The sequence below is a fragment of the Lissotriton vulgaris genome, chromosome 11 (genome assembly GCF_964263255.1).
Source record: "Lissotriton vulgaris chromosome 11, aLisVul1.2, whole genome shotgun sequence".
NCBI lineage: Eukaryota > Metazoa > Chordata > Amphibia > Caudata > Salamandridae > Lissotriton > Lissotriton vulgaris.
The window spans coordinates 483,955,685-483,972,381 of NC_141699.1; the positions used below are offsets into that span (position 1 = coordinate 483,955,685).

Sequence of the window (16,697 nt, forward strand, 5' to 3'; positions counted from 1 at the left end):
AATTGTTTCAATGTTTACATCTAGTTTGAGTTTTTGCCATTTAACTCTGTGACTTGATGAGGATTGCGTAACGAGAAGTGAACATTTCCTTAACTAAACCAAATGGTGTTCATGCAAAATCACACTACGCTGCAAGCAGGATTCGAACCTGCGCAGGGAAACCCCATTGGATTTCGAGTCCAACGCCTTAACCACTCGGCCATCTCAGCTGCATGCGTATGATGTCACTGTTGTCGTATACGAGCCATGCTCTGCTCATGTCAGGCGGAGACCAAAAAAATAAAGTAACGGAAGGACGGGGCACGTACCAGCAGTGCCCTGTTGTCCTTCATTATTTTGCATGCTTTCATACAATTAATAAAAATAGAAACATGCATCACTCAAAGTGAGTGAAAGGGCACAGATGAGTGGTAATCAATCACTGTATGTTTCTACCCACTTTTCCCTATATTACGGCGGTGGTAACAGGCCCTTAAGTATACTAAGAAAGAGTCCAAAAGCCTAAACAAGACATGCATCATAAAAAAAAGTACTCTTTTCATGACTTGTCTAGATCAGGCAGGACAGGTCCAGACTACAAACCCTTCTGAGCCACCAGCTCTCTAAAACACTTCCTGGGTGTGGAAATTCTCTCAATGTTTACATCTAGTTTGAGTTTTTTCCATTTAACTCTGTAACTTGATGAGAATTGCGAACAAGAAGTGAACATTTCCTTAACTAAACCAAATGGTGTTCATGCAAAATCACACTACGCTGCAAGCAGGATTCGAACCTGCGCAGGGAACCCCCATTGGATTTCGAGTCCAACGCCTTAACCACTCGGCCATCGCAGCTGCATGAGTATGATGTCACTGTTGTCGTATACGAGCCATACTCTGCTCATGTCAGGCCGAGACCAAAAAATAAAGTAACAGAAGGACGGGGCACGTACCAGCAGTGCCCTGTTGTCCTTCATTATTTTGCATGCTTTCATACAATTAATAAAAATAGCAACATGCATCACTCAAAGTGAGTGAAAGGGCACAGATGAGTGGTAATCAATCACTGCATGTTTCTACCCACTTTTCCCTATATTACGGCGGTGGTAACAGGCCCTTAAGGGTACTAAGAAAGAGTCCAAAAGCCTAAACAAGACATGCATCATAAAAAAAAAAGTACTCTTTTCATGACTTGTCTAGATCAGGCAGGACAGGTCCAGACTACAAACCCTTCTGAGCCACCAGCTCTCTAAAACACTTCCTGGGTGTGGAAATTGTCTCAATGTTTACATCTAGTTTGAGTTTTTTCCATTTAACTCTGTAACTTGATGAGGATTGTGAACAAGAAGTGAACATTTCCTTAACTAAACCAAATGGTGTTCATGCAAAATCACACTACGCTGCAAGCAGGATTCGAATCTGCGCAGGGAAACCCCATTGGATTTCGAGTCCAACGCCTTAACCACTCGGCCATCGCAGCTGCATGAGTATGATGTCACTGTTGTCGTATACGAGCCATACTCTGCTCATGTCAGGCCGAGACCAAAAAATAAAGTAACAGAAGGACGGGGCACGTACCAGCAGTGCCCTGTTGTCCTCACTTATTTTGCATGCTTTCATACAATTAATAAAAATAGCAACATGCATCACTCAAAGTGAGTGAAAAGGCACAGATGAGTGGTAATCAATCATTGCGCATTTCTACCCTCTTTTCCCTATATTACGGCGGTGGTAACGGGCCCTTAAGTGTAGTCAGAAAGAGTCCAAAAGCCTAAACAAGACACGCTTCATAAAAAAATAATTACTCTTTTCATGACTTGTCTAGATCATGCAGGACAGGTCCAGACTACGAACCCTTCCGAGGCACCTGCTCTCTAAAACACTTCCTGGGTGTGGAAATTGTCTCAATGTTTACATCTAGTTTGAGTTTTTGCCGTTTAACTCTGTGACTTGATGAGGATTGCGTAACAAGAAGTAAACATTTAGTTAACTAAACCAAATGGTGTTCATGCAAAATCTCTTGACGCTGCAAGCAGAATTCGAACTTACGCGGAGAAACCCCATTGGATTTCAAGTCCAACGCCTTAACCACTCGGCCATCGCAGCTGCGTGAGTATGATGTCACAGTTGTCGTATACTAGCCATGCACTACTCACGTCAGGCCGAGACATAAAAAATAAAGTAACAGAAGGACGGGGCACGTACCAGCAGTGCCCTGTTGTCCTCACTTATTTTGCATGCTTTCATACAATTAATAAAAATAGCAATACACATCACTCAAAGTGAGTGACAGGGCACCGATGAGCGGTAATCAATCACTGCACATTTCTATCCTCGTTTCCCTATATTACGGCGGTGGCAACGTGCCCTTAAGTGTACTCAGAAAGAGTCCAAAACACTTCCTGGGTGTGGAAATTGTCTCAATGTTTACATCTAGTTTGAGTTTTTGCAGTTTAACTCTGTGACTTGATGAGGATTGCTTAATGAGAAGTGAACATTAACTTAACCTAACCAAATAGTGTTCATGCAAAATCTCATGCCGCTGCAAGCAGGTTTCGAACCTACGTGGGGAAACCCCATTGGATTTCAAGTCCAACGCCTTAACCACTCGGCCATCGCAGCTGCGTGAGTATGATGTCACAGTTCTCGTATACGAGCCATGCACTACTCACGTCAGGCCGAGACATAAAAAATAAAGTAACAGAAGGACGGGGCACGTACCAGCAGTGCCCTGTTGTCCTCACTTATTTCGCATACTTTCATACAATTAATAAAAATAGCAATACGCATCACTCAAAGTGAGTGACAGGGCACCGATGAGCGGTGATCAATCACTGCACATTTCTATCCTCGTTTCCCTATATTACGGCGGTGGCAACGGGCCCTTAAGTGTACTCAGAAAGAGTCCAAAAGCTTAAAGAAGACACGCTTCATAAAAAAAAGTACTCTTTTCATGACTTGTCTAGATCAGGCAGGACAGGTCCAGACTACAAACCCTTCCGAGCCACCAGCTCTCTAAAACACTTCCTAGGTGTGGAAATTGTTTCAATGTTTACATCTAGTTTGAGTTTTTGCCGTTTAACTCTGTGACTTGATGAGGATTGCGTAACAAGAAGTAAACATTTGCTTAACTAAACCAAATGGTGTTCATGCAAAATCTCATGACGCTGCAAACAGGATTCGAACCTACGCGGGGAAACCCCATTGGATTTCAAGTCCAAAGCCTTAACCACTCGGCCATCGCAGCTGCGTGAGTATGATGTCACAGTTGTCGTATACGAGCCATGCACTACTCATGTCAGGCCGAGACATAAAAAACTAAAGTAACAGAAGGACGGGGCACGTACCAGCAGTGCCCTGTTGTCCTCACTTATTTTGCATGCTTTCATACAATTAATAAAAATAGCAATACGCATCACTCAAAGTGAGTGACAGGGCACCGATGAGCGGTAATCAATCACTGCACATTTCTATCCTCGTTTCCCTATATTACGGCGGTGGCAACGGGCCCTTAAGTGTACTCAGAAAGAGTCCAAAAGCTTAAACAAGACACGCTTCATAAAAAAAAGTACTCTTTTCATGACTTGTCTAGATCAGGTAGGACAGGTCCAGACTACGAACCCTTCCGAGGCACCTGCTCTCTAAAACACTTCCTGGGTGTGGAAATTGTCTCAATGTTTACATCTAGTATGAGTTTTTGCAGTTTAACTATGTGACTTGATGAGGATTGCGTAATGAGAAGTGAACATTTACTTAACTTAACCAAATGGTGTTCATGCAAAATCTCATGCCGCTGCAAGCAGGATTCGAACCTACGTGGGGAAACCCCATTGGATTTCAAGTCCAACGCCTTAATCACTCGGCCATCGCAGCTGCGTGAGTATAATGTCACTGTTGTCGTATACGAGCCATGCGCTACTCATGTCAGGTCGAGACCTAAAAAATAAAGTAACGGAAGGACGGGGCACATACCAGCAGTGCCCTGTTGTCCTCACTTATTTCGCATACTTTCATACAATTAATAAAAATAGCAACATGCATCACTCAAAGTGAGTGAAAGGGCACAGATGAGTGGTAATCAATCACTGTATGTTTCTACCCACTTTTCCCTATATTACGGCGGTGGTAACAGGCCCTTAAGTATACTAAGAAAGAGTCCAAAAGCCTAAACAAGACATGCATCATAAAAAAAGTACTCTTTTCATGACTTGTCTAGATCAGGCAGGACAGGTCCAGACTACAAACCCTTCTGAGCCACCAGCTCTCTAAAACACTTCCTGGGTGTGGAAATTGTCTCAATGTTTACATCTAGTTTGAGTTTTTTCCATTTAACTCTGTGACTTGATGAGGATTGCGAACAAGAAGTGAACATTTCCTTAACTAAACCAAATGGTGTTCATGCAAAATCACACTACGCTGCAAGCAGGATTCGAACCTGCGCAGGGAAACCCCATTGGATTTCGAGTGCAACGCCTTAACCACTCGGCCATCGCAGCTGCATGAGTATGATGTCACTGTTGTCGTATACGAGCCATACTCTGCTCATGTCAGGCCGAGACCAAAAAATAAAGTAACAGAAGGACGGGGCACGTACCAGCAGTGCCCTGTTGTCCTCACTTATTTTGTATGCTTTCATACAATTAATAAAAATAGCAACATGCATCATTCAAAGTGAGTGAAAGGGCACAGATGAGTGGTAATCAATCATTGCGCATTTCTACCCTCTTTTCCCTATATTACGGCGGTGGTAACGGGCCCTTAAGTGTACTAAGAAAGAGTCCAAAAGCCTAAACAAGACACGCTTCATAAAAAAATAATTACTCTTTTCATGACTTGTCTAGATCATGCAGGACAGGTCCAGACTACGAACCCTTCCGAGGCACCTGCTCTCTAAAACACTTCCTGGGTGTGGAAATTGTCTCAATGTTTACATCTAGTTTGAATTTTTGCCGTTTAACTCTGTGACTTGATGAGGATTGCGTAACAAGAAGTAAACATTTACTTAACTAAACCAAATGGTGTTCATGCAAAATCTCATGACGCTGCAAGCAGGATTCGAACCTACGCGGGGAAACCCCATTGGATTTCAAGTCCAACGCCTTAACCACTCGGCCATCGCAGCTGCATGAGTATGATGTCACAGTTGTCGTATACGAGCCATGCACTACTCACGTTAGGCCGAGACATAAAAAATAAAGTAACAGAAGGACGGGGCACGTACCAGCAGTGCCCTGTTGTCCTCACTTATTTTGCATGCTTTCAGACAATTAATAAAAATAGCAATACGCATCACTCAAAGTGAGTGACAGGGCACCGATGAGCGGTAATCAATCACTGCAGATTTCTATCCTCGTTTCCCTATATTACGGCGGTGGCAACGGGCCCTTAAGTGTACTCAGAAAGAGTCCAAAAGCTTAAACAAGACACGCTTCATAAAAAAAAGTACTCTTTTCATGACTTGTCTAGATCAGGCAGGACAGGTCCAGACTACGAACCCTTCCGAGCCACCTGCTCTCTAAAACACTTCCTGAGTGTGGAAATTGTCTCAATGTTTACATCTAGTTTGAGTTTTTGCAGTTTAACTCTGTGACTTGATGAGGATTGCGTAATGAGAAGTGAACATTTACTTAACTAAACCAAATGGTGTTCATGCAAAATCTCATGCCGCTGCAAGCAGGATTCAAACCTACGCAGGGAAACCCCATTGGATTTCAAGTCCAACGCCTTAACCACTCGGCCATCGCAGCTGCGTGAGTATGATGTCACTGTTGTCGTATACGAGCCATGCGCTACTCATGTCAGGTTGAGACCTAAAAAATAAAGTAACGGAAGGACGGGGCACATACCAGCAGTGCCCTGTTGTCCTCACTTATTTCGCATACTTTCATACAATTAATAAAAATAGCAATATGCATCACTCAAAATGAGTGACAGGGCACAGATGAGCGGTAATCAATCACTGCACATTTCTACCCTCGTTTCCATATATTACGGCGGTGGCAACGGGCCCTTAAGTGTACTCAGAAAGAGTCCAAAAGCCTAAACAAGACACGCTTCATAAAAAAAATTACTCATTTCGTAACTTGTCTAGATCAGGCAGGATAGGTCCAGACTACAAACCCTTCCGAGCCACCTGCTCTCTAAAACACTTCCTAGGTGTGGAAATTGTTTCAATGTTTACATCTAGTTTGAGTTTTTGCCATTTAACTCTGTGACTTGATGAGGATTGCGTAACGAGAAGTGAACATTTCCTTAACTAAACCAAATAGTGTTCATGCAAAATCACACTACGCTGCAAGCAGGATTCGAATCTGCGCAGGGAAACCCCATTGGCTTTCGAGTCCAACGCCTTAACCACTCGGCCATCGCAGCTATATGAGTATGAAGTCACTGTTGTCGTATACGAGCCATGCTCTGCTCATGTCAGGCGGAGACCAAAAAAATAAAGTAACGGAAGGACGGGGCACGTACCAGCAGTGCCCTGTTGTCCTTCATTATTTTGCATGCTTTCATACAATTAATAAAAATAGCAACATGCATCACTCAAAGTGAGTGAAAGGGCACAGATGAGTGGTAATCACTCACTGCATGTTTCTACCCACTTTTCCCTATATTACGGCGGTGGTAACAGGCCCTTAAGTGTACTAAGAAAGAGTCCAAAAGCCTAAACAAGACATGCATCATAAAAAAAGTACTCTTTTCATGACTTGTCTAGATCAGGCAGGACAGGTCCAGACTACAAACCCTTCTGAGCCACCAGCTCTCTAAAACACTTCCTGGGTGTGGAAATTGTCTCAATGTTTACATCTAGTTTGAGTTTTTTCCATTTAACTCTGTAACTTGATGAGGATTGTGAACAAGAAGTGAACATTTCCTTAACTAAACCAAATGGTGTTCATGCAAAATCACACTACGCTGCAAGCAGGATTCGAACCTGCGCAGGGAAACCCCATTGGATTTCGAGTCCAACGCCTTAACCACTCGGCCATCGCAGCTGCATGAGTACGATGTCACTGTTGTCGTATACGAGCCATACTCTGCTCATGTCAGGCCGAGACCAAAAAATAAAGTAACAGAAGGACGGGGCACGTACCAGCAGTGCCCTGTTGTCCTCACTTATTTTGCATGCTTTCATACAATTAATAAAAATAGCAACATGCATCACTCAAAGTGAGTGAAAAGGCACAGATGAGTGGTAATCAATCATTGCGCATTTCTACCCTCTTTTCCCTATATTACGGCGGTGGTAACGGGCCCTTAAGTGTACTCAGAAAGAGTCCAAAAGCCTAAACAAGACACGCTTCATAAAAAAATAATTACTCTATTCATGACTTGTATAGATCATGCAGGACAGGTCCAGACTACGAACCCTTCCGAGGCACCTGCTCTCTAAAACACTTCCTGGGTGTGGAAATTGTCTCAATGTTTACATCTAGTTTGAGTTTTTGCCGTTTAACTCTGTGACTTGATGAGGATTGCGTAACAAGAAGTAAACATTTAGTTAACTAAACCAAATGGTGTTCATGCAAAATCTCTTGACGCTGCAAGCAGAATTCGAACTTACGCGGAGAAACCCCATTGGATTTCAAGTCCAACGCCTTAACCACTCGGCCATCGCAGCTGCGTGAGTATGATGTCACAGTTGTCGTATACTAGCCATGCACTACTCACGTCAGGCCGAGACATAAAAAATAAAGCAACAGAAGGACGGGGCACGTACCAGCAGTGCCCTGTTGTCCTCACTTATTTTGCATGCTTTCATACAATTAATAAAAATAGCAATACGCATCACTCAAAGTGAGTGACAGGGCACCGATGAGCGGTAATCAATCACTGCACATTTCTATCCTCGTTTCCCTATATTACGGCGGTGGCAACGGGCCCTTAAGTGTACTCAGAAAGAGTCCAAAACACTTCCTGGGTGTGGAAATTGTCTCAATGTTTACATCTAGTTTGAGTTTTTGCAGTTTAACTCTGTGACTTGATGAGGATTGCGTAATGAGAAGTGAACATTAACTTAACCTAACCAAATAGTGTTCATGCAAAATCTCATGCCGCTGCAAGCAGGTTTCGAACCTACGTGGGGAAACCCCATTGGATTTCAAGTCCAACGCCTTAACCACTCGGCCATCGCAGCTGCGTGAGTATGATGTCACTGTTGTCGTATACGAGCCCTGCGCTACTCATGTCAGGTCGAGACCTAAAAAATAAAGTAACGGAAGGACGGGGCACATACCAGCAGTGCCCTGTTGTCCTCACTTATTTCGCATACTTTCATACAATTAATAAAAATAGCAATACGCATCACTCAAAGTGAGTGACAGGGCACCGATGAGCGGTAATCAATCACTGCACATTTCTATCCTCGTTTCCCTTTATTACGGCGGTGGCAACGGGCCCTTAAGTGTACTCAGAAAGAGTCCAAAAGCTTAAAGAAGACACGCTTCATAAAAAAAAGTACTCTTTTCATGACTCGTCTAGATCAGGCAGGACAGGTCCAGACTACAAACCCTTCCGAGCCACCAGCTCTCTAAAACACTTCCTAGGTGTGGAAATTGTTTCAATGTTTACATCTAGTTTGAGTTTTTGCCGTTTAACTCTGTGACTTGATGAGGATTGCGTAACAAGAAGTAAACATTTGCTTAACTAAACCAAATGGTGTTCATGCAAAATCTCATGACGCTGCAAGCAAGATTCGAACCTACGCGGGGAAACCCCTTTGGATTTCAAGTCCAAAGCCTTAACCACTCGGCCATCGCAGCTGCGTGAGTATGATGTCACAGTTGTCGTATACGAGCCATGCACTACTCATGTCAGGCCGAGACATAAAAAATAAAGTAACAGAAGGACGGGGCACGTACCAGCAGTGCCCTGTTGTCCTCACTTATTTTGCATGCTTTCATACAATTAATAAAAATAGCAATACGCATCACTCAAAGTGAGTGACAGGGCACCGATGAGCGGTAATCAATCACTGCACATTTCTATCCTCGTTTCCCTATATTACGGCGGTGGCAACGGGCCCTTAAGTGTACTCAGAAAGAGTCCAAAAGCTTAAACAAGACACGCTTCATAAAAAAAAGTACTCTTTTCATGACTTGTCTAGATCAGGTAGGACAGGTCCAGACTACGAACCCTTCCGAGCCACCTGCTCTCTAAAACACTTCCTGGGTGTGGAAATTGTCTCAATGTTTACATCTAGTTTGAATTTTTGCAGTTTAACTCTGTGACTTGATGAGGATTGCGTAATGAGAAGTGAACATTTACTTAACTAAACCAAATGGTGTTCATGCAAAATCTCATGCCGCTGCAAGCAGGATTCAAACCCATGCAGGGAAACCCCATTGGATTTCAAGTCCAACGCCTTAACCACTCGGCCATCGCAGCTGCGTGAGTATGATGTTACTGTTGTCGTATACGAGCCATGCGCTACTCATGTCAGGTCGAGACCTAAAAAATAAAGTAACGGAAGGACGGGGCACATACCAGCAGTGCCCTGTTGTCCTCACTTATTTCGCATACTTTCATACAATTAATAAAAATAGCAATATGCATCAGTCAAAATGAGTGACAGGGCACAGATGAGCGGTAATCAACCACTGCACATTTCTACCCTCGTTTCCATATATTACGGCGGTGGCAACGGGCCCTTAAGTGTACTCAGAAAGAGTCCAAAAGCCTAAACAAGACACGCTTCATAAAAAAAATTACTCATTTCGTAACTTGTCTAGATCAGGCAGGATAGGTCCAGACTACAAACCCTTCCGAGCCACCAGCTCTCTAAAACACTTCCTAGGTGTGGAAATTGTTTCAATGTTTACATCTAGTTTGAATTTTTGCCGTTTAACTCTGTGACTTGATGAGGATTGCGTAACAAGAAGTAAACATTTGCTTAACTAAACCAAATGGTGTTCATGCAAAATCTCATGACTCTGCAAGCAGGATTCGAACCTACGCGGGGAAACCCCATTGGATTTCAAGTCCAAAGCCTTAACCACTCGGCCATCGCAGCTGCGTGAGTATGATGTCACAGTTGTCGTATACGAGCCATGCACTACTCATGTCAGGCCGAGACATAAAAAACTAAAGTAACAGAAGGACGGGGCACGTACCAGCAGTGCCCTGTTGTCCTCACTTATTTTGCATGCTTTCATACAATTAATAAAAATAGCAATACGCATCACTCAAAGTGAGTGACAGGGCACCGATGAGCGGTAATCAATCACTGCACATTTCTATCCTCGTTTCCCTATATTACGGCGGTGGCAACGGGCCCTTAAGTGTACTCAGAAAGAGTCCAAAAGCTTAAACAAGACACGCTTCATAAAAAAAAGTACTCTTTTCATGACTTGTCTAGATCAGGTAGGACAGGTCCAGACTACGAACCCTTCCGAGGCACCTGCTCTCTAAAACACTTCCTGGGTGTGGAAATTGTCTCAATGTTTACATCTAGTATGAGTTTTTGCAGTTTAACTATGTGACTTGATGAGGATTGCGTAATGAGAAGTGAACATTTACTTAACTTAACCAAATGGTGTTCATGCAAAATCTCATGCCGCTGCAAGCAGGATTCGAACCTACGTGGGGAAACCCCATTGGATTTCAAGCCCAACGCCTTAATCACTCGGCCATCGCAGCTGCGTGAGTATAATGTCACTGTTGTCGTATACGAGCCATGCGCTACTCATGTCAGGTCGAGACCTAAAAAATAAAGTAACGGAAGGACGGGGCACATACCAGCAGTGCCCTGTTGTCCTCACTTATTTCGCATACTTTCATACAATTAATAAAAATAGCAATATGCATCACTCAAAATGAGTGACAGGGCACAGATGAGCGGTAATCAACCACTGCACATTTCTACCCTCGTTTCCATATATTACGGCGGTGGCAACGGGCCCTTAAGTGTACTCAGAAAGAGTCCAAAAGCCTAAACAAGACACGCTTCATAAAAAAAATTACTCATTTCGTAACTTGTCTAGATCAGGCAGGATAGGTCCAGACTACAAACCCTTCCGAGCCACCTGCTCTCTAAAACACTTCCTAGGTGTGGAAATTGTTTCAATGTTTACATCTAGTTTGAGTTTTTGCCATTTAACTCTGTGACTTGATGAGGATTGCGTAACGAGAAGTGAACATTTCCTTAACTAAACCAAATGGTGTTCATGCAAAATCACACTACGCTGCAAGCAGGATTCGAACCTGCGCAGGGAAACCCCATTGAATTTCGAGTCCAACGCCTTAACCACTCGGCCATCGCAGCTGCATGAGTATGATGTCACTGTTGTCGTATACGAGCCATGCTCTGCTCATGTCAGGCGGAGACCAAAAAAATAAAGTAACGGAAGGACGGGGCACGTACCAGCAGTGCCCTGTTGTCCTTCATTATTTTGCATGCTTTCATACAATTAATAAAAATAGCAACATGCAGCACTCAAAGTGAGTGAAAGGGCACAGATGAGTGGTAATCAATCACTGTATGTTTCTACCCACTTTTCCCTATATTACGGCGGTGGTAACAGGCCCTTAAGTATACTAAGAAAGAGTCCAAAAGCCTAAACAAGACATGCATCATAAAAAAAAGTACTCTTTTCATGACTTGTCTAGATCAGGCAGGACAGGTCCAGACTACAAACCCTTCTGAGCCACCAGCTCTCTAAAACACTTCCTGGGTGTGGAAATTGTCTCAATGTTTACATCTAGTTTGAGTTTTTTCCATTTAACTCTGTGACTTGATGAGGATTGCGAACAAGAAGTGAACATTTCCTTAACTAAACCAAATGGTGTTCATGCAAAATCACACTACGCTGCAAGCAGGATTCGAACCTGCGCAGGGAAACCCCATTGGATTTTGAGTCCAACGCCTTAACCACTCGGCCATCGCAGCTGCATGAGTATGATGTCACTGTTGTCGTATACGAGCCATACTCTGCTCATGTCAGGCCGAGACCAAAAAACAAAGTAACAGAAGGACGGGGCACGTACCAGCAGTGCCCTGTTGTCCTCACTTATTTTGCATGCTTTCATACAATTAATAAAAATAGCAACATGCATCACTCAAAGTGAGTGAAAGGGCACAGATGAGTGGTAATCAATCATTGCGAATTTCTACCCTCTTTTCCCTATATTACGGCGGTGGTAACGGGCCCTTAAGTGTACTAAGAAAGAGTCCAAAAGCCTAAACAAGACACGCTTCATAAAAAAATAATTACTCTTTTCATGACTTGTCTAGATCATGCAGGACAGGTCCAGACTACGAACCCTTCCGAGGCACCTGCTCTCTAAAACACTTCCTGGGTGTGGAAATTGTCTCAATGTTTACATCTAGTTTGAATTTTTGCCGTTTAACTCTGTGACTTGATGAGGATTGCGTAACAAGAAGTAAACATTTACTTAACTAAACCAAATGGTGTTCATGCAAAATCTCATGACGCTGCAAGCAGGATTCGAACCTACGCGGGGAAACCCCATTGGATTTCAAGTCCAACGCCTTAACCACTCGGCCATCGCAGCTGCATGAGTATGATGTCACAGTTGTCGTATACGAGCCATGCACTACTCATGTCAGGCCGAGACATAAAAAATAAAGTAACAGAAGGACGGGGCACGTACCAGCAGTTCCCTGTTGTCCTCACTTATTTTGCATGCTTTCATACAATTAATAAAAATAGCAATACGCATCACTCAAAGTGAGTGACAGGGCACCGATGAGCGGTAATCAATCACTGCACATTTCTATCCTCGTTTCCCTATATTACGGCGGTGGCAACGGGCCCTTAAGTGTACTCAGAAAGAGTCCAAAAGCTTAAACAAGACACGCTTCATAAAAAAAAGTACTCTTTTCATGACTTGTCTAGATCAGGTAGGACAGGTCCAGACTACGAACCCTTCCGAGGCACCTGCTCTCTAAAACACTTCCTGGGTGTGGAAATTGTCTCAATGTTTACATCTAGTATGAGTTTTTGCAGTTTAACTATGTGACTTGATGAGGATTGCGTAATGAGAAGTGAACATTTACTTAACCTAACCAAATGGTGTTCATGTAAAATCTCATGCCGCTGCAAGCAGGATTCGAACCTACGTGGGGAAACCCCATTGGATTTCAAGTCCAACGCCTTAATCACTCGGCCATTGCAGCTGCGTGAGTATAATGTCACTGTTGTCGTATACGAGCCATGCGCTACTCATGTCAGGTCGAGACCTAAAAAATAAAGTAACGGAAGGACGGGGCACATACCAGCAGTGCCCTGTTGTCCTCACTTATTTCGCATACTTTCATACAATTAATAAAAATAGCAATATGCATCACTCAAAATGAGTGACAGGGCACAGATGAGCGGTAATCAATCACTGCACATTTCTACCCTCGTTTCCATATATTACGGCGGCGGCAACGGGCCCTTAAGTGTACTCAGAAAGAGTCCAAAAGCTTAAACAAGACACGCTTCATAAAAAAAATTACTCATTTCGTAACTTGTCTAGATCAGGCAGGATAGGTCCAGACTACAAACCCTTCCGAGCCACCTGCTCTCTAAAACACTTCCTAGGTGTGGAAATTGTTTTAATGTTTACATCTAGTTTGAGTTTTTGCCATTTAACTCTGTGACTTGATGAGGATTGCGTAACGAGAAGTGAACATTTCCTTAACTAAACCAAATGGTGTTCATGTAAAATCACACTACGCTGCAAGCAATATTCAAACCTGCGCAGGGAAACCCCATTGGATTTCGAGTCCAACGCCTTAACCACTCGGCCATCGCAGCTGCATGAGTATGATGTCACTGTTGTCGTATACGAGCCATACACTGCTCATGTCAGGCCGAGACCAAAAAATAAAGTAACAGAAGGACGGGGCACGTACCAGCAGTGCCCTGTTGTCCTCACTTATTTTGCATGCTTTCATACAATTAATAAAAATAGCAACATGCATCACTCAAAGTGAGTGAAAGGGCACAGATGAGTGGTAATCAATCATTGCGCATTTCTACCCTCTTTTCCCTATATTACAGAGGTGGTAACGGGCCCTCAAGTGTACTAAGAAAGAGTCCAAAAGCCTAAACAAGACACGCTTCATAAAAAAATAATTACTCTTTTCATGACTTGTCTAGATCATGCAGGACAGGTCCAGACTACGAACTCTTCCGAGGCACCTGCTCTCTAAAACACTTCCTGGGTGTGGAAATTGTCTCAATGTTTACATCTAGTTTGAGATTTTGCCGTTTAACTCTGTGACTTGATGAGGATTGCGTAACAAGAAGTAAACATTTACTTAACTAAACCAAATGGTGTTCATGCAAAATCTCATGACGCTGCAAGCAGGATTCGAACCTACGCGGGGAAACCCCATTGGATTTCAAGTCCAACGCCTTAACCACTCGGCCATCGCAGCTGCGTGAGTATGATGTCACAGTTGTCGTATACGAGCCATGCACTACTCACGTCAGGCCGAGACATAAAAAATAAAGTAACAGAAGGACGGGGCACGTACCAGCAGTGCCCTGTTGTCCTCACTTATTTTGCATACTTTCATACAATTAATAAAAATAGCAATATGCATCACTCAAAATGAGTGACAGGGCACAGATGAGCGGTAATCAACCACTGCACATTTCTACCCTCGTTTCCATATATTACGGCGGTGGCAACGGGCCCTTAAGTGTACTCAGAAAGAGTCCAAAAGCCTAAACAAGACACGCTTCATAAAAAAAATTACTCATTTCGTAACTTGTCTAGATCAGGCAGGATAGGTCCAGACTACAAACCCTTCCGAGCCACCTGCTCTCTAAAACACTTCCTAGGTGTGGAAATTGTTTCAATGTTTACATCTAGTTTGAGTTTTTGCCATTTAACTCTGTGACTTGATGAGGATTGCGTAACGAGAAGTGAACATTTCCTTAACTAAACCAAATGGTGTTCATGCAAAATCACACTACGCTGCAAGCAGGATTCGAACCTGCGCAGGGAAACCCCATTGGATTTCGAGTCCAACGCCTTAACCACTCGGCCATCTCAGCTGCATGCGTATGATGTCACTGTTGTCGTATACGAGCCATGCTCTGCTCATGTCAGGCGGAGACCAAAAAAATAAAGTAACGGAAGGACGGGGCACGTACCAGCAGTGCCCTGTTGTCCTTCATTATTTTGCATGCTTTCATACAATTAATAAAAATAGAAACATGCATCACTCAAAGTGAGTGAAAGGGCACAGATGAGTGGTAATCAATCACTGTATGTTTCTACCCACTTTTCCCTATATTACGGCGGTGGTAACAGGCCCTTAAGTATACTAAGAAAGAGTCCAAAAGCCTAAACAAGACATGCATCATAAAAAAAAGTACTCTTTTCATGACTTGTCTAGATCAGGCAGGACAGGTCCAGACTACAAACCCTTCTGAGCCACCAGCTCTCTAAAACACTTCCTGGGTGTGGAAATTCTCTCAATGTTTACATCTAGTTTGAGTTTTTTCCATTTAACTCTGTAACTTGATGAGAATTGCGAACAAGAAGTGAACATTTCCTTAACTAAACCAAATGGTGTTCATGCAAAATCACACTACGCTGCAAGCAGGATTCGAACCTGCGCAGGGAACCCCCATTGGATTTCGAGTCCAACGCCTTAACCACTCGGCCATCGCAGCTGCATGAGTATGATGTCACTGTTGTCGTATACGAGCCATACTCTGCTCATGTCAGGCCGAGACCAAAAAATAAAGTAACAGAAGGACGGGGCACGTACCAGCAGTGCCCTGTTGTCCTTCATTATTTTGCATGCTTTCATACAATTAATAAAAATAGCAACATGCATCACTCAAAGTGAGTGAAAGGGCACAGATGAGTGGTAATCAATCACTGCATGTTTCTACCCACTTTTCCCTATATTACGGCGGTGGTAACAGGCCCTTAAGGGTACTAAGAAAGAGTCCAAAAGCCTAAACAAGACATGCATCATAAAAAAAAAAGTACTCTTTTCATGACTTGTCTAGATCAGGCAGGACAGGTCCAGACTACAAACCCTTCTGAGCCACCAGCTCTCTAAAACACTTCCTGGGTGTGGAAATTGTCTCAATGTTTACATCTAGTTTGAGTTTTTTCCATTTAACTCTGTAACTTGATGAGGATTGTGAACAAGAAGTGAACATTTCCTTAACTAAACCAAATGGTGTTCATGCAAAATCACACTACGCTGCAAGCAGGATTCGAATCTGCGCAGGGAAACCCCATTGGATTTCGAGTCCAACGCCTTAACCACTCGGCCATCGCAGCTGCATGAGTATGATGTCACTGTTGTCGTATACGAGCCATACTCTGCTCATGTCAGGCCGAGACCAAAAAATAAAGTAACAGAAGGACGGGGCACGTACCAGCAGTGCCCTGTTGTCCTCACTTATTTTGCATGCTTTCATACAATTAATAAAAATAGCAACATGCATCACTCAAAGTGAGTGAAAAGGCACAGATGAGTGGTAATCAATCATTGCGCATTTCTACCCTCTTTTCCCTATATTACGGCGGTGGTAACGGGCCCTTAAGTGTAGTCAGAAAGAGTCCAAAAGCCTAAACAAGACACGCTTCATAAAAAAATAATTACTCTTTTCATGACTTGTCTAGATCATGCAGGACAGGTCCAGACTACGAACCCTTCCGAGGCACCTGCTCTCTAAAACACTTCCTGGGTGTGGAAATTGTCTCAATGTTTACATCTAGTTTGAGTTTTTGCCG

The 16,697-nt window shown here is 43.3% G+C and overlaps 23 non-coding genes across 23 annotated transcripts; all 23 read right to left on the minus strand.

Annotated features, from left to right (window-relative positions):
• Positions 1 to 127: 127 nt before the first annotated feature.
• On the minus strand, positions 128 to 209 carry TRNAS-CGA (transfer RNA serine (anticodon CGA)). The gene has a single exon. It is a non-coding gene; the product is annotated as a tRNA-Ser (tRNA).
• Positions 210 to 751: 542 nt separating this feature from the next.
• On the minus strand, positions 752 to 833 carry TRNAS-CGA (transfer RNA serine (anticodon CGA)). Its single transcript has one exon. It is a non-coding gene; the product is annotated as a tRNA-Ser (tRNA).
• A 543-nt stretch (positions 834 to 1,376) lies between these two features.
• TRNAS-CGA (transfer RNA serine (anticodon CGA)) lies at positions 1,377 to 1,458 on the minus strand. Its single transcript has one exon. It is a non-coding gene; the product is annotated as a tRNA-Ser (tRNA).
• Positions 1,459 to 2,518: 1,060 nt separating this feature from the next.
• TRNAS-UGA (transfer RNA serine (anticodon UGA)) lies at positions 2,519 to 2,600 on the minus strand. Its single transcript has one exon. It is a non-coding gene; the product is annotated as a tRNA-Ser (tRNA).
• Positions 2,601 to 3,143: 543 nt separating this feature from the next.
• Positions 3,144 to 3,225, minus strand: TRNAS-UGA (transfer RNA serine (anticodon UGA)). Its single transcript has one exon. It is a non-coding gene; the product is annotated as a tRNA-Ser (tRNA).
• A 544-nt stretch (positions 3,226 to 3,769) lies between these two features.
• On the minus strand, positions 3,770 to 3,851 carry TRNAS-UGA (transfer RNA serine (anticodon UGA)). The gene has a single exon. It is a non-coding gene; the product is annotated as a tRNA-Ser (tRNA).
• Positions 3,852 to 4,392: 541 nt separating this feature from the next.
• TRNAS-CGA (transfer RNA serine (anticodon CGA)) lies at positions 4,393 to 4,474 on the minus strand. Its single transcript has one exon. It is a non-coding gene; the product is annotated as a tRNA-Ser (tRNA).
• Positions 4,475 to 5,018: 544 nt separating this feature from the next.
• On the minus strand, positions 5,019 to 5,100 carry TRNAS-UGA (transfer RNA serine (anticodon UGA)). Its single transcript has one exon. It is a non-coding gene; the product is annotated as a tRNA-Ser (tRNA).
• Positions 5,101 to 5,643: 543 nt separating this feature from the next.
• Positions 5,644 to 5,725, minus strand: TRNAS-UGA (transfer RNA serine (anticodon UGA)). The gene has a single exon. It is a non-coding gene; the product is annotated as a tRNA-Ser (tRNA).
• Positions 5,726 to 6,268: 543 nt separating this feature from the next.
• Positions 6,269 to 6,350, minus strand: TRNAS-CGA (transfer RNA serine (anticodon CGA)). The gene has a single exon. It is a non-coding gene; the product is annotated as a tRNA-Ser (tRNA).
• Positions 6,351 to 6,891: 541 nt separating this feature from the next.
• TRNAS-CGA (transfer RNA serine (anticodon CGA)) lies at positions 6,892 to 6,973 on the minus strand. Its single transcript has one exon. It is a non-coding gene; the product is annotated as a tRNA-Ser (tRNA).
• Positions 6,974 to 8,033: 1,060 nt separating this feature from the next.
• Positions 8,034 to 8,115, minus strand: TRNAS-UGA (transfer RNA serine (anticodon UGA)). The gene has a single exon. It is a non-coding gene; the product is annotated as a tRNA-Ser (tRNA).
• A 543-nt stretch (positions 8,116 to 8,658) lies between these two features.
• TRNAS-UGA (transfer RNA serine (anticodon UGA)) lies at positions 8,659 to 8,740 on the minus strand. Its single transcript has one exon. It is a non-coding gene; the product is annotated as a tRNA-Ser (tRNA).
• A 1,165-nt stretch (positions 8,741 to 9,905) lies between these two features.
• Positions 9,906 to 9,990, minus strand: TRNAS-UGA (transfer RNA serine (anticodon UGA)). Its single transcript has one exon. It is a non-coding gene; the product is annotated as a tRNA-Ser (tRNA).
• A 1,169-nt stretch (positions 9,991 to 11,159) lies between these two features.
• On the minus strand, positions 11,160 to 11,241 carry TRNAS-CGA (transfer RNA serine (anticodon CGA)). The gene has a single exon. It is a non-coding gene; the product is annotated as a tRNA-Ser (tRNA).
• Positions 11,242 to 11,783: 542 nt separating this feature from the next.
• Positions 11,784 to 11,865, minus strand: TRNAL-CAA (transfer RNA leucine (anticodon CAA)). Its single transcript has one exon. It is a non-coding gene; the product is annotated as a tRNA-Leu (tRNA).
• Positions 11,866 to 12,409: 544 nt separating this feature from the next.
• TRNAS-UGA (transfer RNA serine (anticodon UGA)) lies at positions 12,410 to 12,491 on the minus strand. Its single transcript has one exon. It is a non-coding gene; the product is annotated as a tRNA-Ser (tRNA).
• A 543-nt stretch (positions 12,492 to 13,034) lies between these two features.
• Positions 13,035 to 13,116, minus strand: TRNAS-UGA (transfer RNA serine (anticodon UGA)). The gene has a single exon. It is a non-coding gene; the product is annotated as a tRNA-Ser (tRNA).
• Positions 13,117 to 13,659: 543 nt separating this feature from the next.
• On the minus strand, positions 13,660 to 13,741 carry TRNAS-CGA (transfer RNA serine (anticodon CGA)). Its single transcript has one exon. It is a non-coding gene; the product is annotated as a tRNA-Ser (tRNA).
• A 544-nt stretch (positions 13,742 to 14,285) lies between these two features.
• Positions 14,286 to 14,367, minus strand: TRNAS-UGA (transfer RNA serine (anticodon UGA)). The gene has a single exon. It is a non-coding gene; the product is annotated as a tRNA-Ser (tRNA).
• A 543-nt stretch (positions 14,368 to 14,910) lies between these two features.
• Positions 14,911 to 14,992, minus strand: TRNAS-CGA (transfer RNA serine (anticodon CGA)). Its single transcript has one exon. It is a non-coding gene; the product is annotated as a tRNA-Ser (tRNA).
• A 542-nt stretch (positions 14,993 to 15,534) lies between these two features.
• Positions 15,535 to 15,616, minus strand: TRNAS-CGA (transfer RNA serine (anticodon CGA)). The gene has a single exon. It is a non-coding gene; the product is annotated as a tRNA-Ser (tRNA).
• A 543-nt stretch (positions 15,617 to 16,159) lies between these two features.
• TRNAS-CGA (transfer RNA serine (anticodon CGA)) lies at positions 16,160 to 16,241 on the minus strand. Its single transcript has one exon. It is a non-coding gene; the product is annotated as a tRNA-Ser (tRNA).
• Positions 16,242 to 16,697: the final 456 nt, after the last annotated feature.